Source organism: Chionomys nivalis, chromosome 8, assembly GCF_950005125.1.
Source record: "Chionomys nivalis chromosome 8, mChiNiv1.1, whole genome shotgun sequence".
Lineage (NCBI taxonomy): Eukaryota > Metazoa > Chordata > Mammalia > Rodentia > Cricetidae > Chionomys > Chionomys nivalis.
This window is the reverse complement of record NC_080093.1, coordinates 72368861-72389805: the sequence shown is the minus strand read 5'-3', so window position 1 is coordinate 72389805 and position 20945 is coordinate 72368861. Positions and strand designations below refer to the sequence as shown.

The 20945-nt window shown below is 40.3% G+C and overlaps 1 non-coding gene across 1 annotated transcript; it reads left to right on the top strand.

Annotated features, from left to right (window-relative positions):
• Nucleotides 1–16642: 16642 nt before the first annotated feature.
• On the top strand, nucleotides 16643–16752 carry LOC130880883 (U6 spliceosomal RNA). Its single transcript, XR_009057676.1, has one exon. It is a non-coding gene; the product is annotated as a U6 spliceosomal RNA (small nuclear RNA).
• The last annotated feature ends 4193 nt before the right edge of the window (nucleotides 16753–20945 follow it).

Genomic DNA, 20945 nt, shown 5'->3' with positions numbered 1-20945 from the left:
GTATTATTGTAGATATATCAATTGAGGCTCAGCACTCCACGGTCACTTATTCTCTGTCTTTTAAACAGTTGTGGATTTCTGTAATAGTTTCCATCTGTTGCAAGATTGTTGTAAGAAGATGAGGGGTGAGGATATGCTTACCTGTGGGTATAAGGGCTGGTATTTAGAATACAAATGGAAATTACATCGGCTTAGGAAAATTACAGTAGTGAGGTTTCCTCTATGAGCTATGACCTCCCCAACAACAGATAATTGGTTAGGTTTGCAATACCAGGGATAAATTTCCTCCTATGGAGTGGGTCTTAGGTCCAATTAGATAGCTGTTGGTTAGCTCTAAGATAAAAATTCTACTGCTATACCATTAGGGCAACCTTATCAAGCTAGTTATTATTGTGGTTTATAGAACTTAATGCTGAGTAAAAATAATGATTGTTTTTCTCTGTTGGCAATGTTTATAGCACCTTTGGATACTGAGAGGTAGCCCTCAGGGCAGAGACTTCCAGGTCAGTTCCAGGTCCATTTCTCCAAGTCCTGTGTCCAAGGCATGTAGTGTTGCTAGCCATAGGGTCTTACCTTAAAGTTCTGGGGGAGCAAACAAGGGCAATGACAACAGCCTGTAATATTTTTGGAAATTTCATGGATTCCTGACTAACCAACAACTCTAAGAGAGATTTCTTCCTATTCCCATTCCTGGGGTTTTCGTTAGATACATAGGCGGTGGCTCTTGGAAGGAGCATTATCATCCCATGTGCTGTAACTTCATTTAATACATGCATGCGTGTGTGTGTGTCTGTGTGCGTGCGAGCGCGCATGCACGTGCATGGACGTGCATGCGTATTTAAAAGTAAACTTATAGAATAATATGTTTCCTTATGGATTTTTCAAATACCCTCAGTGTTATTTCCTTCCCCCTTCCTCCTCTCTCTGCATTATTCTCCCCTTACCTCTCCAGCCAAAGCCCTCCCACATGTTTCCCATTCCCCACTTTGTAGCTCTTGTGTCCCGCTATCCCCAGTTTTTCTTTCTTTCCATAACCTCAAAAACCTGGAATTCGCTTGATAACTGGTCCCACTTATATATTACTTGCTGAATCCACTGGGAATATGGAAAAAAGCAAGCAATATATTCTGCCCAGGAGGCATTCATGCTTTAATGAAGGAGATAAATGTACAAAAGCATAATTACAGTCGAACAATGCTGTAATACAGAAGGAAGCAGTGACATCCAGGCCTGGCTGCTGAGAGCATGGGAGAAGAGATTGAATTTTAGACATCTCATCAAGATAGATGTAGATAAAATAGAATAGTTCATAATGAAAAACAGGTTTCTCCAAGTTTTGCCACCAATTTTAATTGTTAGTTTTCTTAAGTTATTTTGTATTTAATGGCAATACTCAAATTTTTATTTTTTTATATGTGTATGCTTTATGTGTTGCACTGGCTTCCTACTGTGGTAAGTGCTGAGTTAGCATGCCTGCCCCATCCACAGTAAAAACGTCCTGTCTCCTTTCCTGTCTCCCAGTCAGGTCTATTACTCTCTTTTGAATATTCACCTAATCTCTGCAACACATCCAAATAGAACACCTAGCTCCTTTGCTAGTTAGGCAAGATATTGCCAGTTGTTTTAGCTTGGAATAGTTTTTTTCTCTCCGGAGGGCAGAGACAAGTGAACAAGTGCAATGATGGAAACGGACCACACTGGTGAACACGAATCTCATGGGATGGTATAGAGGAGAGGTGTGTATTGGACCTGAAGCATGTGTGGCAGCATCCGCACCAGGGTCTAGTACCTAAACTACATTGGAAAATTGTCCTGAGCACTATACAGGGTGCTGAGCACAGATACACTAGGTCAGAGACCACTTAGGAGTTAGATCAGGCTCCAACAATGCCCTCTTCATAAAGGTAACCCAACATTGACACAGGAGCAAACACAAGGACCCCAAAAAGCATGTTACACTGAGTAGTACTTTTCCAATCTGAAGAGCAATAATTTTAAAAAATCGGCCTTTTAAGCTGCTTTCATATTTTAGAAGCCAGATAGGGAAAGGCATTTTTCAATTAACTCCTGTCTGATGCAAATTTGTATATGGAAAGGCTACATGAAAAGAATAATTTGTCAATCTTCAGCCTGAAACTTTAATTAAAAGCCTGGTATTGCTAAAATGGAAACATTTCTGAGGTACAGGTTGTTGCATATGAGATTAAATTCAAACCAATATACATCAGAGCACTTGCTAAGAATGTGTCAGTCTTCTAGGGACCCACATGCTGCAGGCTGCAAGGATACCTCCTAAAACCAAACAATGATGATCAATCACTGTAATCGATATAGGATGTAATGCTTATGTTTCTTGTTCGGTGCCGTTTATGTAACAACTACTGTTTACACATGTGCCACTTACTGTGTGTATACCTTGCCCTCTGCCAATTATTCTATCAACACAATCTCAACTCATCCTGAAAATATCCCTTGCAGACAGACTTTACGTCACCACTTTCTAGATGAAGCAATCTTGATGAACTAACCTGGAATATTATCAACTCCCCACACCTATTGAGCAGTGAAATGAGTGTTTTATGCTCATCTTTCCCCAGCCCTACAGTTCATCTTTGCAGACATGAAATCAAAAGGGAATTCCTAGTTGCAATTATGAATGTATGGTAGCTGTGATCACCTGGAGGACAAGTGGCGAATATAGAGAGCAACTTTTGTGAAGATTAGGAACAGATCATAGGAATGGCCTGACAGCGAAGAGACACCTCTCTGTGTAACCCTGATTCTTGGCACAAAGAATTGCTAGTGACTGGTCCATCTGTGGTGGAAGCCGTAGGCCAATTCTGGAAGCTGGGGACCTGTACATTCTGGAAAAGAATAAAGTTGCTGCAACTGGGTTTTTTTCTAAATTTATCAGCCCATCCTAACTGGGGATGCTGTGATGGGCAAACCCACACCTAAAATTATGCTTTAGAATGAGTGGATATAGCAGAGAAGAAGATTAATAACACAGCAGCCTGCGATCCATCTACTCTAGAAGGAGGGCCTCTTCCCTGACACAATCATAGGATAGCTGTGCTTCTCAGAGTGAGAAGAAACTTCAGAAACTCTCCAGCCCAGTCTTCTTTTCCCTCCTGGGCAAACTGTCTGCACATCATCTCTGATGAAAGGCCAAATAGTCCCCAAGCACTTTGCTGAGTGGGTGGGAGACCCCCTGCTTCCTTTTAATTGCAACTCCTGGGCCTTCCTTTCTATTTCCCCAAAGCACAGAGAAAACTGTTAGTATAGTCAATGGTATTTCCTGTGTTCTATGTACCAGCAGATACAACAGGATAAAACACACACACACACACACACACACGTATCTGGAGAAAAATACCCCAAAGTCCAGAGTCATGGAGCAGCCGTTCCACTTCTCCAAGAATTGGAGAGACTGGATAAGAAATTGTTCAAAGAATAGGGGAATACTCAATGCTACTAGATAAGATATTCTTTTAGAAAGATGTATGACTGTCTAGACTGAATTATTTTGTTTCCTATGAGGTCTTTTCCTCAAGTTGGTGGAGGACACAGTGAAAAGACACACGAGCCGGTGTTAAGGCTTCATGTCTAGCCAAAACAAAGAAATTTCATCATGAGAGTAAAATATTGATAGACAATTATTCTAGTCCCTCACATGAAATAAAAATCAATGAATCCATTCTGCTCTGAGCTGATAGATATATGGAGTAGCTTCTTTATAGAGGAACTCCAGTAGTGAAAGAAATCCTGAAGGAAGAACATTTTCGTGAAGGGTGTGTATGATTAGTGGGTATTAAAAACACACGATTTACTTTCTTTCCCTGATACTTAACCAAACGTTGAAATAGAAGTTCTGTGATGCCATTTTAATCAGCTCATCAAATTGAGCATCACAAAACCTGGGGAAGGCAGCATCATGGCCTCTCAATAGCAGAATGCATTGAGAGTATAAGAACACTTTGGTGGAGTTCCTGCCAGAATTATTTGCCAAAATCTGGCCATAAAGAAAGATCAGGCAAACAAATTAAGGTCATTCTGCAAGATAACTGGCCTGTGCTCAGAAATGTCAAGGTCAAAAAGGACAAAGACACAAAACAGTTCTTGATTACTGGGGACTATAAAAAGACTTGACAATTGAAATCTGTGCAGGAGTCTATGTTACAACCAGGGCTGGGATATGAAAGTAACTTAAAGACATTTGGAGACGGGATGGAAACTTTCGAATATAGCTTGTTGATTGCATTATATTACAGAATAGAGAATTTGCAATTTTAGGAATGGCTCTGTAAGAGAACAACATTGTCCTTAGTAATCATACTGCAAACACATATTATGTCTTAGAAGTAAACATCTGTTTATTCATTCATTCCTTCAACAATCATTCAGAAAAACATATAATTCAAAATGGGTAAAATGAATCAATGATGCCAAATCAGGAGGTGGCGTCTATAGACTAGTCTTTCAACTTTCTATAGTAAAAATGATGTGCAAATACCAAAAAAAAAGAGGCATTCCAAATTAAGGAAGTGTAGAGAGGTAAGCAGAATTAAATCCAGAGGTTATGAGTATTCTAGCACAGAACTTTGTTAAGAATACTTAGAAACGCATGAACACATGAATCTAGAGCATGCCAAGGAAGGCATGATGTGGGGAGGTTGTTCTGTCCAGATATTTGGGTTCTGTAGCTTCCTGGAGCTCGTGAATAGAAACTGAAAGGTGTGAGGTGACTCCGGAAGTTTGGGGGGAGTTAGAATTGGTAGGGTATTATAACTAACAGGGTGTGGGAAGCAAAGAAAGAGGGCATGCTTCTTTGAGGTGGTAGATAGATGATACCTTTGAGTTGGAAGAACATACAAGGCAGATTCCCATGACCCTGGGACCACTTGGCCCTGCCTTTCCCAGATGCGGGTGAGCAGGCCCACGTGTGCTGTGGGGAAACTTTGCGGCTTAGACACCGAGCGTCTTTATTTTTACTGTTCTACAACCTGCTTCTTCATTTATATAACTAATTACCAAGTCTTGCTAATTATTCTAAACTCCTTCCCCATACCACATGAATCCAGAGCTTCTTTGGAATTTGTGGTATCACCATCTTATTAACATCATGGGATTGCCTTTCCCCAAATCTCTTCTTTTAAACATTCATTTTGTTCTCTGATGTCCCACATCCACCTCATACTGGACAGGGCATGAATATAATGTAAATATAGATATGTTGTCCTTCTCTTAGAAATATTTCTGATTCTAACAGTATTGAGACCTTCTTACCTCATCTTGGTATGTGAAGGCATCAACCCTGTGGCTTCACACATTGTTCCACTAAGGCTGAGGGTAGCATTAGTCTGTGGGTATAACACATATGTTTAAAAGACACCTTGATGAAATGCCAATTTAGTTAGAGAGAAGTAGTAAGCTCCCATAGAGCCTATGCTTTATCCAGCTGTGGACTTTTGACTGAGCGTACAGCACCAGATTGACTAGCTCCTGTGAAGCAGGTCTGGTACACAGGGTACTTGACTGACACTGTCACCTATGTGTCACCATAGCAGCAGTAGGCACACCTTGCCTGTCAGTTTGGTATTTTAGTTGAAGCCATTTGCATGTAGGTAAGACTGCTGTTATTTTCTCCCCTGGCTGCCTGAATATTACTTGCCAGAATAATGAACGATAGCCAGCAGGTAGGAATCTCCCATCTGAGTTGTAGCTTTATTTCTCTATAACTTTCGACCAAGGTGTGTGATGTCTTTAGCAATATGGTCTGGTCTATCATTCCCACCAAGAATGAACAAGTGTGCCTTTACCCCCATATCCACAGCAATGTTTGTTGACATTTGATTTTTGAATAGTAGCAAGTCTGACTGGGGCGAGAAGGAATCTCAAAATCATTTTACTTTGCCCGGCCTTTATACAGTGGGAGGAGCTCAGTCCTATCTCACCTTGATACGCCACACTATGTTCAAGCGCTTGGGAGGGAGGCCTGCCTCTTTCTAAAATGGAGATGAAGGATGGCTGGATGTGTGGGGAGGGTGTAGATGAGAGTCAGGGGAAGGGAACAAGAGGAGAGGAGGGAGGTGAACCTGTGGTTGGTATGTAAAATAAAGGGGAAAATATTAATTAAAAGTTATTTTAATTTGTGTTTCTCTGATAGTTGATGATGTTTAAACATTTTAAAAATGTTTTATCATTTCTTCTTTTTAAAACTCTCCATTTAAATCTATAGCCCATTTAATTGGGCTACTTTTTTCTAGATTTTTTTTCACAAATTTTAAAGTCTCTAATAAAATGCCACCCTCATTGTGAATTGCTACACTTTAAATATGCTTGTTTTGTCTAAAGGATCATGTGTGGAAAGCTTGGTTTTCAGTGTGACAATGTTGAGAAGTGAGGCTGAGCTTAAATTCCTTAGACCAATTTGGCCACATTTTGCCTACAGCATCTCTTCTTCTCCTCATACTGACTTCTCCCACCATCATCTACCATGAGATAACTCAGGTAAGGGAAATCCACATCCTACCACTATGGTTGGACTTAGAGCACTTGAAACTATGAGCCAAATAAAACTCTTTAGAAATGTATTCTGCCTCAGTGTTTCATTATACAATAAAATATCTCCCGAGCTCTGGGTAGACACAGAAGGGTAACAGGATAATCATCTAGTTCAACAGATGACAATCAATACATGTGCTGAGCCGACACGGGAACACTGGTTGCAGGGAGTCCACGAGTCCATTCATCTGTGAACATACATGCCAATGCATACAGACAGTGAAGACATAAGAAGCCAAAGAGACGAACAGGTGATTTGGAAAGAGTGTTGAGTTTTATACAGGGAATTAAAGGTAATGACATGAACATAAGTAAGGAATGATAATAATGATAATAATGGGAAATATGGGGGATGCAAAAGTTAGACAGTAGTTCCTTTATTTCCTGAGTGAACTAAGACCAAAACTAAAGAGAAAATCCAATAGGAATAGCAAGATGACTATTCCTGAAAGGTGCCAAGGATACTGAATTGACCTGAGCTTGTGTTGATTGGGAACATAATATAGATGGAACATATTGAATATGATATAGTAAAGAATGAACTTGAGAAGAATCCAGAGGCTAGGTTATCTACTGCCTGAAGCCAAGACTAAGTTTTCCAAGGACTGATAACTTAGTCACTTCATCTCTTGGGGACTGGGGAGATGGTTCAATGAATAAAGTTCTTGTTGCTCAAGCATGAATAGCTGGGTTTGAATTCCAAATACTTATGAAAAAGTCTAGCCATGCTAGTTCACACATTTGTAAACTCAGTTGTTGGAGTCAGGCAAAGATAGGAGTATCTCTATCCTCCATCTCTATCATATACACATAAGCATGTGCACATACACATGAGAAATATTCATTTATATATACATATGTATACACTATGTGTGTGTATATATAAATATATATATGTATATATGTATGTATGTATGTGTATATATATATATATATATATATATATATATATATAGAGAGAGAGAGAGAGAGAGTAGTTCTGTTTCTAGATTGGGCACAGTACAGATTATATTTGAAATGCAGTGTTACTATGACTAAGGAAATAATATAAATAAATATAGCTAGCGATGTCTCAATGAAAGCATATCAGGGAGTTTAATGTTAAATGATTTGTCATTGCCTTATTTGCTAGTGAGGTGCATACTTTATTTCAAAATAATGCAATATTAAAAGTTATGGTAGAGCTAACATTTTGAGCTGAAATATCAGTTACAGAATAAGCCAAGAAAAGATGGACATTTAGGATGTGTATCTGTTCTGTTGCTGTGATAAAATTCCATGATCAAAATCAACTTGTTGAATGAATAGTTGATTTTGACTCATGTTTCCATAAGAGTCTTATCCAAGAGCTAAGAGTCCATCATGATGGGGAGGCATGGCAGCAACAGCAAGCAAAGGAGCAGGAACAGGAAGCAGATAGATCACATCTATTAACTCTCAAATCCCAACTGCCCCCAGCAAGGTTTCACCACCTCCCCAAATGAAGCCACCAAGTGAGAACTAGCTGTTCAAATACCTCAAACTGGGAGATTGGGAGACATTTTTCACTTAAACTGCCACAGGTTGTTTCTACATTTTCTATTTCTACATTTCTATAATGAACAATATCACTCTAAATGTCTGCGTTCAAGTTTGATTTATACTTTCTCTCTTGAATGTATGCTTGGGTTTGGATTATGAGATTACGTAGAAAGCACATGCTTGCTCTGTTTGAGAGACTGGCATACTATGTACTGAATGAAGTCTCTGCACTATTTTACATTTCCACTTTTCATGTACAAAAGTTTCTGTGCCTCTTCATCCTCATGAGCACTTGCTATTTTCTGTTTTATACTAAAGCCATCAGCAGGGGGATGCAGTGGAATGTCATCACAGTTTTTAAATGTGGATTTCCTTAAAGACACAGAACATCTTTTCATGTCCTTGTTGCCAGTTGTATATCTCCCCCGAAGAAAAGTCTGTTCCTCTTTCCCCATTCAAAATTGAGTTGTTTGTCTTTTTGTTACTAAGCTTAAGCGTTTGTGGCATATCTGAATATTAAACCCTTAGGCAAATTTACCAAGAGGGAAACCAGATAAGAAGCTATCAAAGGATGGGGAGGCTGATTTATTGATGATAAGAGAATGTTTTGTGGAAGATAAAAATGTTTTGAAGCTGAAGAGAGCAGATAATTGCACACTATGGTGGACAGGCTGGATGCTACTGAATCATGCACTTCAAAATTTTAATTGTGTTTTGTGAATTTTATCTCAATAAAAACTTATGTAAAATGAGAATTAAAAGTTCTCAAAGCTATGTATAGAAACTAAAATTTCTGGTATGATGATACCATTTCTAATTTTTAAATTTTTGTCTAATTATCTCCCAGGCAGGGAAGTTAGGTTCCTTTTCCCAACCAGCATCCATCCTGCATGCAGTAACCGCAGGTGTACGACTCTTCCTACTTTTACATCCTAGAGCTTGGCATCCTCTAGGAACTGGGGAGTAGTCTCCAGCAGCTTCCTGGCTTTTGAGTTCCTTCACTCTTCTAGAGTAGTGGACTTGTTTCAGTTTTGCATAATCTTCAGTAAACAGAATAACTGGTGCTAGGTTTTTTGGTTTTGTTTTTGTTTGTTTATTTGGTTGTTTATTGTTTGTTTTTCGAGACAGTTTCTTTGTGTAGCACCCCTACCTGACCTGGTACTAGTTCTTGTAGACCAGGCTGGCCTTGAATTCACAGGGATCCCTCTGCCTCTGCCTCCTGAGTGCTGGGGTTAAAGTCATGTGTCACCACTGTCTGGTTCATTCACTTCTTTTGGGTAATAAGTTTGTTAAGAAATCAATTGATGAATAAATTGAAGGATGAAAGGGTGATAGGTCAAAATATTTGCAATAAGATCACTATAATAAGATGCCAATTGCTATTGATTTTTTTTTGTGTGTGTTTGGACTTTGCTTGCATTTATGCTTGTTTATCACTTGTGTGCCTGGTGCCTATAAAGGCCAAAGGAGTCTGTTGAATCCCCTGAAACTGGAAGTTGCAGTTGTGGCTACCATATGATTACTGAATCAAACCTGGGCCTCTAGAAGAGCAGCCAGTGCTCTTCAACCCTGAAGCATCTATCCAGCCTCTATAAGTTGCTAATTCTAAAACTGAGTGATGGGTATGTTGGTATTAACTGAAAAAATATTTCAGCATCAACTTTTACATTTGATGATACATTTTGGGGAAAAATATGATTTTGGTCAAAATCCTCACAACACTATGTAGCTACATCATCTGACAAATGCAAATCAGTACAAACCATAAAGGGGAAATGGGGTATGAAAGAGATACACCAGCTGTTAACTACCTTAGAACCATTGAACACTGGACCCATTATGCATCCTTGGGATACAGCTCAACCTAGACGGAGGCAAGAGCAGATATAAACTCTTGGAATCTTGCTGAATATTAGCTTACTTTATTTCAGAGTCCCAACTGGTGTGGTTATGTGGGAAGGAAGAGTTGGGAAACTTCATTACAAATTATGGAAGCAAAGTAAACACTTCTTGGTTCCAGGTCATCTGGATACTGTTTTTTGGACGCTCTCCTTCTTTTCCTGTTCAGAGGCAGGTTGCCTGAACTAGAATCTGTAGCACTGAAGAAACCCTGTTGCTATGTCAATCTCTACACAGGTAGTCCCATTTCTATAGCATTCTTTCTTCAGAGGAACTGGGTGCAGACCAAGGCCATCCTTCACATACTTTCAAGCTCCATATTTCTCAAAATAGTTCCTAAAAAATGCATGAGTTTCAATTCTTGCTTAATGATCTTGGACAAACGACTCAGCCTTATTGAACTTTAATTTCTTATATGGTACGTCTGTAAAATATCTGGATGTCAAAGTTTATTACATAAAAATTTAACAAAGATTAGTTGGATGTAAAGGAGCTTACTCTAATTTTATAGGAGGAACCAGACTGGACAGTAATATTTGAAGATGTAAGCCCAAGTCATTAAATATTAGACTTAGGAGTGCGTGTTTGAACCAATTCACGTTAATGAGCCACTCAGTCTAGCCATAGGGTATTACTACTACTGTGTGTGAAATGGTTTGTACTGGTAGCTATGAGAAGGAGGTGGCTAAAGCCCTGTTACTTTTCCTGAAAGACATTTGAACAAATGGCTGTTTAGCTCAGATAGCTTACCAGGGACAGATCAAAGCAATTACTCCATATAAGTTCAACTTGGTGAATGAACAAATTTATGTGGCTCACTTTCAAGAGCACAGATAAGGTTTTACTTGCAGGGGTGGGAGTGACTCAAAGACAGATGCATCAACCCAAATCCCTAGACATTATGGGTAATGACCTTCTAGATACTACCTCATGGACTTCTGCCTTCCGGTAACTTTCTGTCATATTTCCTCTGGCACCTTCCCAGATCACATACAGGAGAAAGGCAAAATGGAATGGTGGCTGGGATACCAAATGAGAACCCTGTGACCCATTCCCTCCACTAAGGAATATTGATAGCTTTCTGACACCAACCCTAGTGTTGGTGCATTAATTTGCTTCTTTAATTGACATGACTTCAGAACAACGGTGATCTCTACTAAAGTCAGGCCCATACAGAGAGGACATCCTTTTACTCCAACACCTTACCACTAAGTGGCCCTGTACCCTTCCCACCCCCTCTTCTCTTGTGACATTCCCTGAGCCTTTCGGGGGAGGGTGATATGTACATGATTGTTTTCTGACAATTGGGTTTCCATGCTATGGCAAAAGTCCCTTATTTTGGCTATTTCCCTGGTTATGAGTCTCTGGCAATAACTACCACCTGTTGTAAGAAACCTGCCTCCACAATCAAGGCCTGACAAATGCAGTACCCTGTGGATACAAACTCAAATGTTTAAAAGAAATCTGACAGGCACACAGCGTTCATTCAACCAACCAATACCATGACACATATCCTCGTTCCTGATGAGCTTCCAGGACCAGCTCATCTTTCTCAGCCTAGCCTGGGGCCAGTGGGAAATAGAGTTTTCATTTGCTATACCCATTTTATGTGCTTTCATTTGGTGTATCCATTGCTTGCAACTCCTTTAGAGTCCAAGAAGCTGGGCTGCTGTTAGCTGCTCAGCCACATCTTGCTTCTGAGAGTCCCAAGCCCTGGACATAGAAACAATTTCTACTCCAGTATGTTTTCTTATTTTAATGTTTCATTTTTCTTTTCTTTTTTTTTCCTTTTTTTTACATGCCAATCCCAGTTCTCCCCTTCCTCTCCTCCCACTACCCCCACTCCAGGGGGGAAATGTCCACCTTAGACTCTCCACGGTGAATAATTGCCTATCCCCATGTGAGGGTTAATATTTTCCACTCACGTCATTTTTTTTCTCCTATATGTATCCACAGCTGCCCACTGTCCCTCATGGCTTTTGGAAGTTGCAATGAATTGAGGCACACTGAACTTCAGCATCTACAAAAGCACCATCAGGGAATTAGCACATACAAAACTCTTTGTTCAGCTGCAGCTGTCTTGCATGACTCTCTTTTGCGGGCAACCCTGACTGCCTCACTAAGGAGTCGAGTGGGAAGGTTCCCTCTTATAAGATCTCCTTCCTCCATAGTGACAGATGAAATGGGAATCACCCACACTCTTCCACCCCTTCTGTGAACTTGAACTCAGGCTCTACAGCCTTCCAGAAGCTCGCTGACAAAGTCTTTGACTTTCTGTCATTGTTTTCCCTGCTAGCAACTTCAGGCTCAACAGAAATCTAGTCACTTTTGCCTTTGATTGATCCTGACAGTCTCTTAAGCGGCTTCCCCTTCTCCCTCCCTCTATCAATTGCTTTAGCACTTTACAAACCTGATTTACATGGCATTTGAAGTCACTCAGATCTGCCAAAATCTCCTAACCCCTGAGGATCATGCTCTGCTACAGGACTCAGCAAAGTCACTGAAGTCGCTTAACAAGCCTGTGTGCTCTGTTGGACTAACTACTTTCTTTTGGCCCCCTTTTTATTGAAAATAGTTTTTTCCCTCACATGATATATCCTGATTACAGTTTCCCCTCCCTCTTTCTCCTAGGTCTTCCCCACTTCTCCTCCTATCCAGATTCATTGCCTTTCTATCTCTCACTAGAAAACAAACAGGCTTCTAAGGGATAATAATAAAATACAATAAGATAAAACAAAAACTAGCACATCAACACATTGGAATAGGATACAACAAACAAACAGAAGGAAATAGGAAATCTGCTTAAGAAAAGGCACAGGTCACAGATATAGACACAGAGACCCACTCATTCATACACTCAAGAATTCCATAAAACTTCTAAAGAGGAAGCCATAATGCATGTTGTGCAAAGAACATATCAGAGAAAGAGACAGACAGAGAGAGAGAGAGAGAGAGAGAGAGAGAGAGAGAGAGAGAGAGAGAGAGAGAATAATATTACAAAGCAAGGAACCTCCAAAGCTGCTGCTGAGTTTATTTTCTGTTGTCCATCTAGTCATCTAGTGCTGGGCATACAGCGTGCCCTTAAGAGTAGTTTGTCTCCTCAGTGAGACTCCTTGGATAAAACTAAATTTTTATTTAAAAGTGGCTATCAATTGGAGACAGTTTTGGAGTAGGGGACTGGGTCATGTGTTCACTTCTCCTTTCAGCTCTAGGATCCTAGCTGATGTAGACCTGAGCAGGCCCTGTGCATGCTGCCTCACTTTCTATGAGTTCATATGTGTGCTGTCCCTGTTGATTTAGAGGCCTTGTTTCCTTGTTGTCCTCCATCCCCTCTGTCTCTTACATGCTTTTCTCCTCTTCCATAGGGTTCATTGAACCCTGAGCGGAGGAATTTAGTGGAGGTATTCCATTTAGAACTTAGTTTTCCAAGGTCTCTGCTCTCTGCATAATGTCTGTCTATGAGCCTCTGTATATGTCCCCAGCGGCTGCAGGATGAAGCTCCTCTGATGGTGGCTGAGGGAGGCACTGATTCATGAGTACATCGTCATGTCATTATGAGTCATCTTATTGTTATCGCCTTTTAGTGAACAGTTTTAGCAGAACTTGGTTCTACCCTAGGTTCCTGGGCTATCTAGTTTCAGGTTCTTGGTCACCCAAGTTGTGTCAGGTATGGGTTCTATCTTGTGAAATGGGTCTTAAGTCATCTTCATTTGGTCTGGTAGATTGGGCATCAAACATTGTCTACCACGTTGAGCAAAGTCTATGATCTTCTCAGCAATCCCAGTCTTTACTGATTTCTTCTAGTCCTTCAAATTCATAGAGATCTTGGCTGGGAATGACCAATGTCTCATGGTTCATACGAGCCTGTCCATCAGGGACTGTTTTCTCTTGTACTGTCTCGAGTTGTGTCTCAGAGAGTGACAAGTAGTTATATTATTCAGGTTGTCTCTTTCCGTGACACTCAGACTGATCCCATCCACCCTCATTTCTCTATGGTCTCAGGAGCCAGGCTGAGGGAAAGGTTCTTCAATTTCTCATTTTAAAATCCTTCCCAGTTCAAAGAGTTCAGACGCAGAATATTTTGTGGATTCCTGCACTGAGACATTGTTAAAGTGCCCATAAGCTCCCTATATCGTGGATTTGGTCTTCTACTGTGTAAAAGGTTGGACCCGAGGTTTATCTTCTATCATTTCTGCTTCATGCTCTTCTTTCTCACCATTGTGGCTCTTTTCATAGGATTCAAGTGCTCGTATAATGAGAGGGACTCTTTGCAAAGGTATAATTAGGACTCTATCTTCCTGTCACAAAGTTATAAAAATTACAAGCCAGTCCCGTGTCTCTCCTTCTCTTATCAGAAGATAACTTGGATGATGGTACCGGAATGTCATTTTCCATTGTAAAGCTTCATTTTTACTTTATGCAAGCAAGTTTCATCTGTACTGTCGACTTGACTTCAGTTTCATAACTTATAACAATTGCAATGGCTTACCAAAAGTTTAATTCCATATATTGTTTTAGGAATTATAATGTATTCTCTAGTCCTTCAACCATTCTCAATGTGTTTTTATACTTCGGCAGAAGACACTGTTCATTAGGGAGATGTGGCACTCTATGTCACAGGGGATAAAAAGGTCACCCTGGGCTACTCTCTCCCATGAACATCCCACTTTCAGGTGGCTCAACACACAGAAAATATGGTCCTGACAGGATTTCCACCATTAACACCCTTCCCTCAGAAACTCAGCCTTAGCTGTATATCTTACTACTCTTGGCCAGGGTCACACAATGCTCCTTGTAAAATTACCTTTGTTTCTGTTTATTTTTATGTTTGTTGTCAATTATGTCACTTTTCCTAGGGGACTTTAATGGACCTCTATTTATTACACAAAGAATACCAGTGACTGACCACAGAAACCATTCTATCTGATACCAACTCAATGAATCAATGACTTTGATTTTTTAGATTACTTACAGGGCTGTGGATGACCCACAAACCACTGTGTCACTAGAAAGTCCAACTCTATCACAGACGATAACTTCACAGAAACTGTTTTACACAGCCCTGCTTTCTGTTAACCTTTTTTCTATTTGCTCTAGTGCCTCCAAAGATCCCAGGAGAAGATCCCGTGCCCTGTCCCCTCTACTCAAGAGTGTTAATAACACCATTTCTGTTAACACAGCCCTAGCTGTTTCTGTATTCTGCTTATTCCATTGCCATGGTTTTGGGGCCAAGGTTATCTCTACTTCATGATAGTGATGAGATACAGTTATTCAGGCCCCTACTCAGAGGAGACAGTTTAACTGCATAGGCTATCACATCAGATCTATGGTCTGGTTTATAGTGTTGTCTGTTCCAGATCCACAAGATTGTGGGCTTCTCTGTGCTTCTATAAATCTACTGATTGCCCTCAAAGAATCCCTAAAGAAGGAGGCTACCACGTATATGTAGCTTTCCTCTATCTTAGCCAGGGGTTCTCCTAGCTTTTCTTTTATGATAAGAACTACTTTGCTCATATCATTTTTCTATCAACTCTCATGTGCTCACATAGCTCAGTTTTCTTGTATTAATTCATTGTTATGACCAAGAACCAACTTAATGGAAAAGATTATTTTAACTACTCATCAGGGTATTTCATTCATCCCTGGGTTATGGGAGTTCTGGAAGCTTTGATTTGGGTGAGAAAACCAGGAGTTAGATGGATCAGGTAAGTTTTCAATATCAGATGGCCTCTGAGTGGCAAGAGCGAGTGAGTCAGCATTATACCTCTCTGTGGCCCTATATCAAAGAAGAACTATGGAGAATGAAGCTCTGGCTACCTCTGCTCTCGGAATTAGGCTCATGTAAGGATGTTTTGTTGTTATATGGTCAGATGCTTGAGCATAAAATCCAGTCAGGGTTAATTTGTTGGAAGATTCTAAAAGGTTATGCATGTCTTTGTTTGTTTGTTTTGTCGAGACAGGGCTTCTCTACAGCTTCAGAGCTTTCCTGGCACTCGCTTTGTAGACCAGGCTGGCCTAGAACTCACAGAAATCCACCTGTCTCTGCTTCCCAAGTGCTGGAATGAAAGGCATGCACCACTACTGCCCCGTTCTGTATGTCTTTGACTTTGGGCAAAATTGACTTTTTTGGTGTGGCTAAGGCAAGTGATAAGGATGTAGATGCTTTCCCCATGGAAGAGGCCCAGAGACTTCTGTTTGGTACAAACCAGACCTAGTAAAGTCATGAGAAAGAAAGCGCAAGTAAATTAGAAAGTTCAATAAATGATTTTCAGAGAGGCTCCATGTGGGCTGAACGGGCACACCACACAGTCACATTAGGCTCTTCATTGTACAGTTTTATAACACTCAGATTCCTGGTTCTTAGCCACAGCTTACCCCATTTTCCCTATGAAACACACCCCACGATAATTCTCTGGGATTGTCTTTCTCACAACCATGAAAGAATATTGTAGGAAAAATAACTGGAGTAGGTAAAATTAAGGAGGCTTGATTCTTAAGTGAGTCCCGGCTTTGACTTACTACCTCAGGATCTGCGGTTCTTCTACAAAGCACAACGATGTGGCTTAGTTCATTGAGGTCCTTTTGCAGCTTCCTTCATTCTTTCATTCATCCGTTCACTCATCTAGTTTACAAATGTGTTTTAAAAATATGTAATGTGGTGCTCAGTTTGGCAGCCCAAATACAAAATTTGAAATGACACAGAGAAGATTACCACAGTCCCTTGTGTGCAAGGATAACACACAAATTTGTGAAGCTTTCTATATTCTTTCTATTTCAATCAAAGAGAAAAAAATTCTCATAAATTACAGACTGAAAATTTGGAATTAAACATAACAAGTTAACTTATTAATGCTAGATAAATGGTGAGGGTGTGGATATATAGTATTTATGGAATTCATAGTCCATCAGAAGTGATGGACATTTTGTTTTCAGTCCTAGGAAAGAATGCAGGGCTTTAGCTGTGCTTATTTAGTACTCTATCATTGAGCTATACCACCAGCCTTAAATGAACAAATTAAGCAAGTGCGCTGCTTTGTAATAAAGACTTTCAGAAGTAGAGGGCCATGGATGATCATGCAAAATATACCTTTGTAGGAGATACATTGAGCCAAAATGTTCATTTGTATACAGTACACTTGGCCTGCTAAAGCCATAGAAGAATAGTCCAACATTTCCCAAATAGGTATGGAACAAAAAGACAGTATGGTGGATTGACACAGTGCCTCAACAAGTTAGCAACCAAGCCTAAGAATCTGCATTTGGTATCCCTCAGACTCACATGGTAGAATGAGGGAACCAATCCGTTCATGTTGTCCTCTGGCTTCTACATGTACATCATAGCATTTGTGCACATTCCTGCACATGCAGACACATACCATGCACATAGTAAAATATTTAAACAAAAACAGTATGGTGGCTTTAAGGAACACAATAGTTTCTGCTTGGCTGGGGATGATAACAGTGACAGAATTCAAAGCCGAGGAAGAAAAGAAGAGTTTATCAACTGTCTGGTATGACGTATTAAGATTCTGCAATGCACAGGCCTTATTACAGTTAGGCTAACCTTCATAGTTATCTGTGTTATTTTTATACTGAAGATATCGGAATTGTAAGCTCATCCATTACCAGAACCCAGCGTCTTTCACACTTGCAATTACCTTCCAAATGTCTCTGGCAATTGTGGTGTCTGGGCTTGGCCCAGCTCTCCTGGCAAAAGACAGAAACACACATCTTCCAGACTGGGCTCAGAACATGTCTTCTTGCCTTCTGGGAGAATTGCTGCTTGAGACATCTAATTTTACAGATCATGGTTTTGGAGAAAAATATGTCACCCCAGAAGTGAGTAGGAAATTATTCACTTTTGGAGAGATAGAAATGTCAAGCCAGATTGATCAGGACTCAAGCTAGATTCCCTGGCAGCTCCCAAAGAGAGCCAGGAAACCCAGCACCCTCTGTTCCCATCCCATTCTATGATGTGCAGACTTAGGAGCTGGGAAATGTTGGTCACTGGCTTCTAGCTCACCTTGGAGCCATTTCTCATGCTGCTTCATGTCCTTCATCTCCCTAGAGAACTTCTACATAGCCCCTATCTTAAGCATGGCTTTCAACGACACCTTTCTTCAACCCACATGTGACTCAGAAGACCACTTCCAGAGCATATTTTAACACAATGTTGTCAAAATAATGCCATTTTGTAATTATGGTATAAGTTTTATACTTAGTTTAATATCAGTTAAAATATTCAGTGATTAGTAATTTATTTTTCTTAGTTAAATGGATTGATGAGAAAATTAGTGGGTGGATTCTTGGGCTTGAAGACTCTTCTTATGAGACCTTTGGCCCCAAATCATTCTGACTTTTTAAGGAATTGATATCTTGAATAATCAGATGTTAGGTCTAGAAGAAACTTAGACTATTGATAGGTCAGTGATTCCACAGACTGGCCACCAGAAACACTTCTTTTTTTGCATCTGTATGTGTAGAAACAGAAAGAAAATGTGCAGTTTAAATATGCACAGGTTCTACTTTGTTGTTGGAGAAACATGGAGAAATTCTGGAGCCTTTTAGAGGAATTACATATAACCTGGACCCTGCAGAATTCTTGTAGAGCTAAGAGATGGAAACTTCTAAGGTGGTCTGATCTCATTGGAAGGTTTTTTACTTTATTTTATTTTATTTATTTTATTTTGTGTGTGTTTATTGTATTGTGTGTGGGTATATTATGTGAATTTGTTAGTGTAGCTATTTGCACATATACATGCAGATTCATGTATTATGTGTGTGTGTGTTTATGTGCACGCACGCACTCGTGTGCATACACATGTGTGTGAAGGCCAGGAGTAGAAGTTGGGTATCTTTTCCTAGCTTACTCTCTTCCTTTTTTCTTGATACAAATTTTCTCACTGCACATGGCTTTCACCAATTTGCCTAGACTGGCTGGCCAATGGCCTTCAGGGATCCTCCGGCTTTTACTCACCTTCCCTTTCTGTAAGGTTAAAGGCATGAACCACCTCGCCCAGGCTTTTTTTTTTATTGGTTCTGGGGATCCAAACACAAATCCTCACACTTGACATCTCCACCACCTTCTCCATCAGCTCTTGGCATCTTCCAGCATAGTCAAATATGCAGACAAACGATCCTTGCCTGGTTACCTTCGCCGATGGAGGAACTCCTATAGTCCAGGGCAACTTAGTGGTCTCAATGGCAGCAGTTTGCTGTGCTATACACTGTGTACTGTTGGGCCCTTAAAAGGGATGCCACATGCCACACTCTCTAAATGCTGGTTCACCTGTCTCCAATTGTGACAACTGAAATTGGCTTCAGACAAAGGCCAATTTCCCTGGGGATGGAAAGCAAACCACCCTTGGCTCAGAACAACTGACTTAGAACCATCCTCGCAGGATGCGGGTATCATTACAGTGCACAGTTATTGATTTTGTTTATGATCCATTTTCTTTTCTTGTCAAAGTAAAACAACACAAACCCAAATAAATCTACCAGTCATTTTCCTTTTGGAACAGTTTCTTCCATTCCTCCAGAACACTGAGACCTGGTAGACCTTATCTGAACACAAGAGGACAGAATCCCTCCGGCTATGGACTTCCAAAGAAAACAGTAACTCTATGGAGATACACATAGCTGTTTTATCAGGGTTCATCTAAAATAGGTCTAATGTAGAGGAAAATAGGCCAACATTATGAGATTTCTGAAAACACCATCTGAGTCCTTGGAATTAGCTGGTCTCAAAGTCCAATTATCTAAATATAAGAAGTACCTGTGCTTGTTATTCACCAAAACAAAGCAGATCCCTTCTCCTAGTTTGACTGTAGCTGCATCTCAACCAGTTGCAACCAGGGAGAAGATATGAGGGTTCATTTTTGCTTTAGTTTCCAGCTGTTTCTCAGAACGAATGAAGGTGGATTTGTTCTTTTTCTCACAATCCAGCCTTGATGGATTTTCAAGGTATTGGAGCGGATACATTTGCTAAGGTCAGAGCTCCCCAACCTCTGAACTTGCTCTCCAAGACTTCATTTTCCATTAAAAATCCTTGTAAGGTACAGCACAATCCAGGTCTCTATTCGGTTAATAGTCTTTGATAGCTCTGAGTGCCTACAGGATTTGTCTTCAACTGGGCTTCAGATGACACCTGAAGCTAATGTGTTTGGAAATATGTCCTCTGGGTCCCGCAGGACAGCCCTGGAACCTTAGCACACTGTCCATGCCAGGGTACTGTGCAAGCCTGAAGTGGAGATTTGTTGAATACAGAAACCACACAGAAGGACTGCCATGTGTCTGTTGTCAGTGAAGAAGAGACATCTTCCTAGTTTCCTGTCTTCTCTGAATGTGCTTTTCCTAGGGAGAAAATCGCTAGAAGCAGAGCTGGTGGTGCTCGCCCAAATTCTGCCTCCGTCTAGCTGAAGGAGAACTCTGCTTACTGTCTTCCCCCAGAAAAGGTCACTGCATGTCCCAAGTTGAATGCAAAAAGCTAGAAGGGCCCAGAATCACACTTAGCAATCTGCCATCTCCATTCCCTACACTTCCTGTGGAAATCTTGTTTGAAGGCCCTTCTTACCACCAAATACTGTCTTTGATGATTCTTTTGTCTATGGCCTTAGAGTTGCCCTTCCTAGTTTGTTGGACAAGTAAGTTGGTAGACAAAAAATTCACAAATTAGATAAAGATAAATAAAAGCTAGTTTTATTTCTTCTTTAAAAATGGTTCGGAAACACCCAGGTGGCAAGGCATTTGAGAAGATGGCTCTATCACCTTCAGCATAAAGTTTCTGTTTATGCATAGCTGCAAGGGAATCTGGAAATTGTCTTACAGAAACTGTGTTAAGAAGACAGAATGGACAGCGATAAAATATTAACTATGCTACAAAGGAAAAGCATCATTGCATGGGGTTAGAATTTCAGAGATATGGTTTCAGACTCTATTTATATGGCCCAGAAGTGATAGTT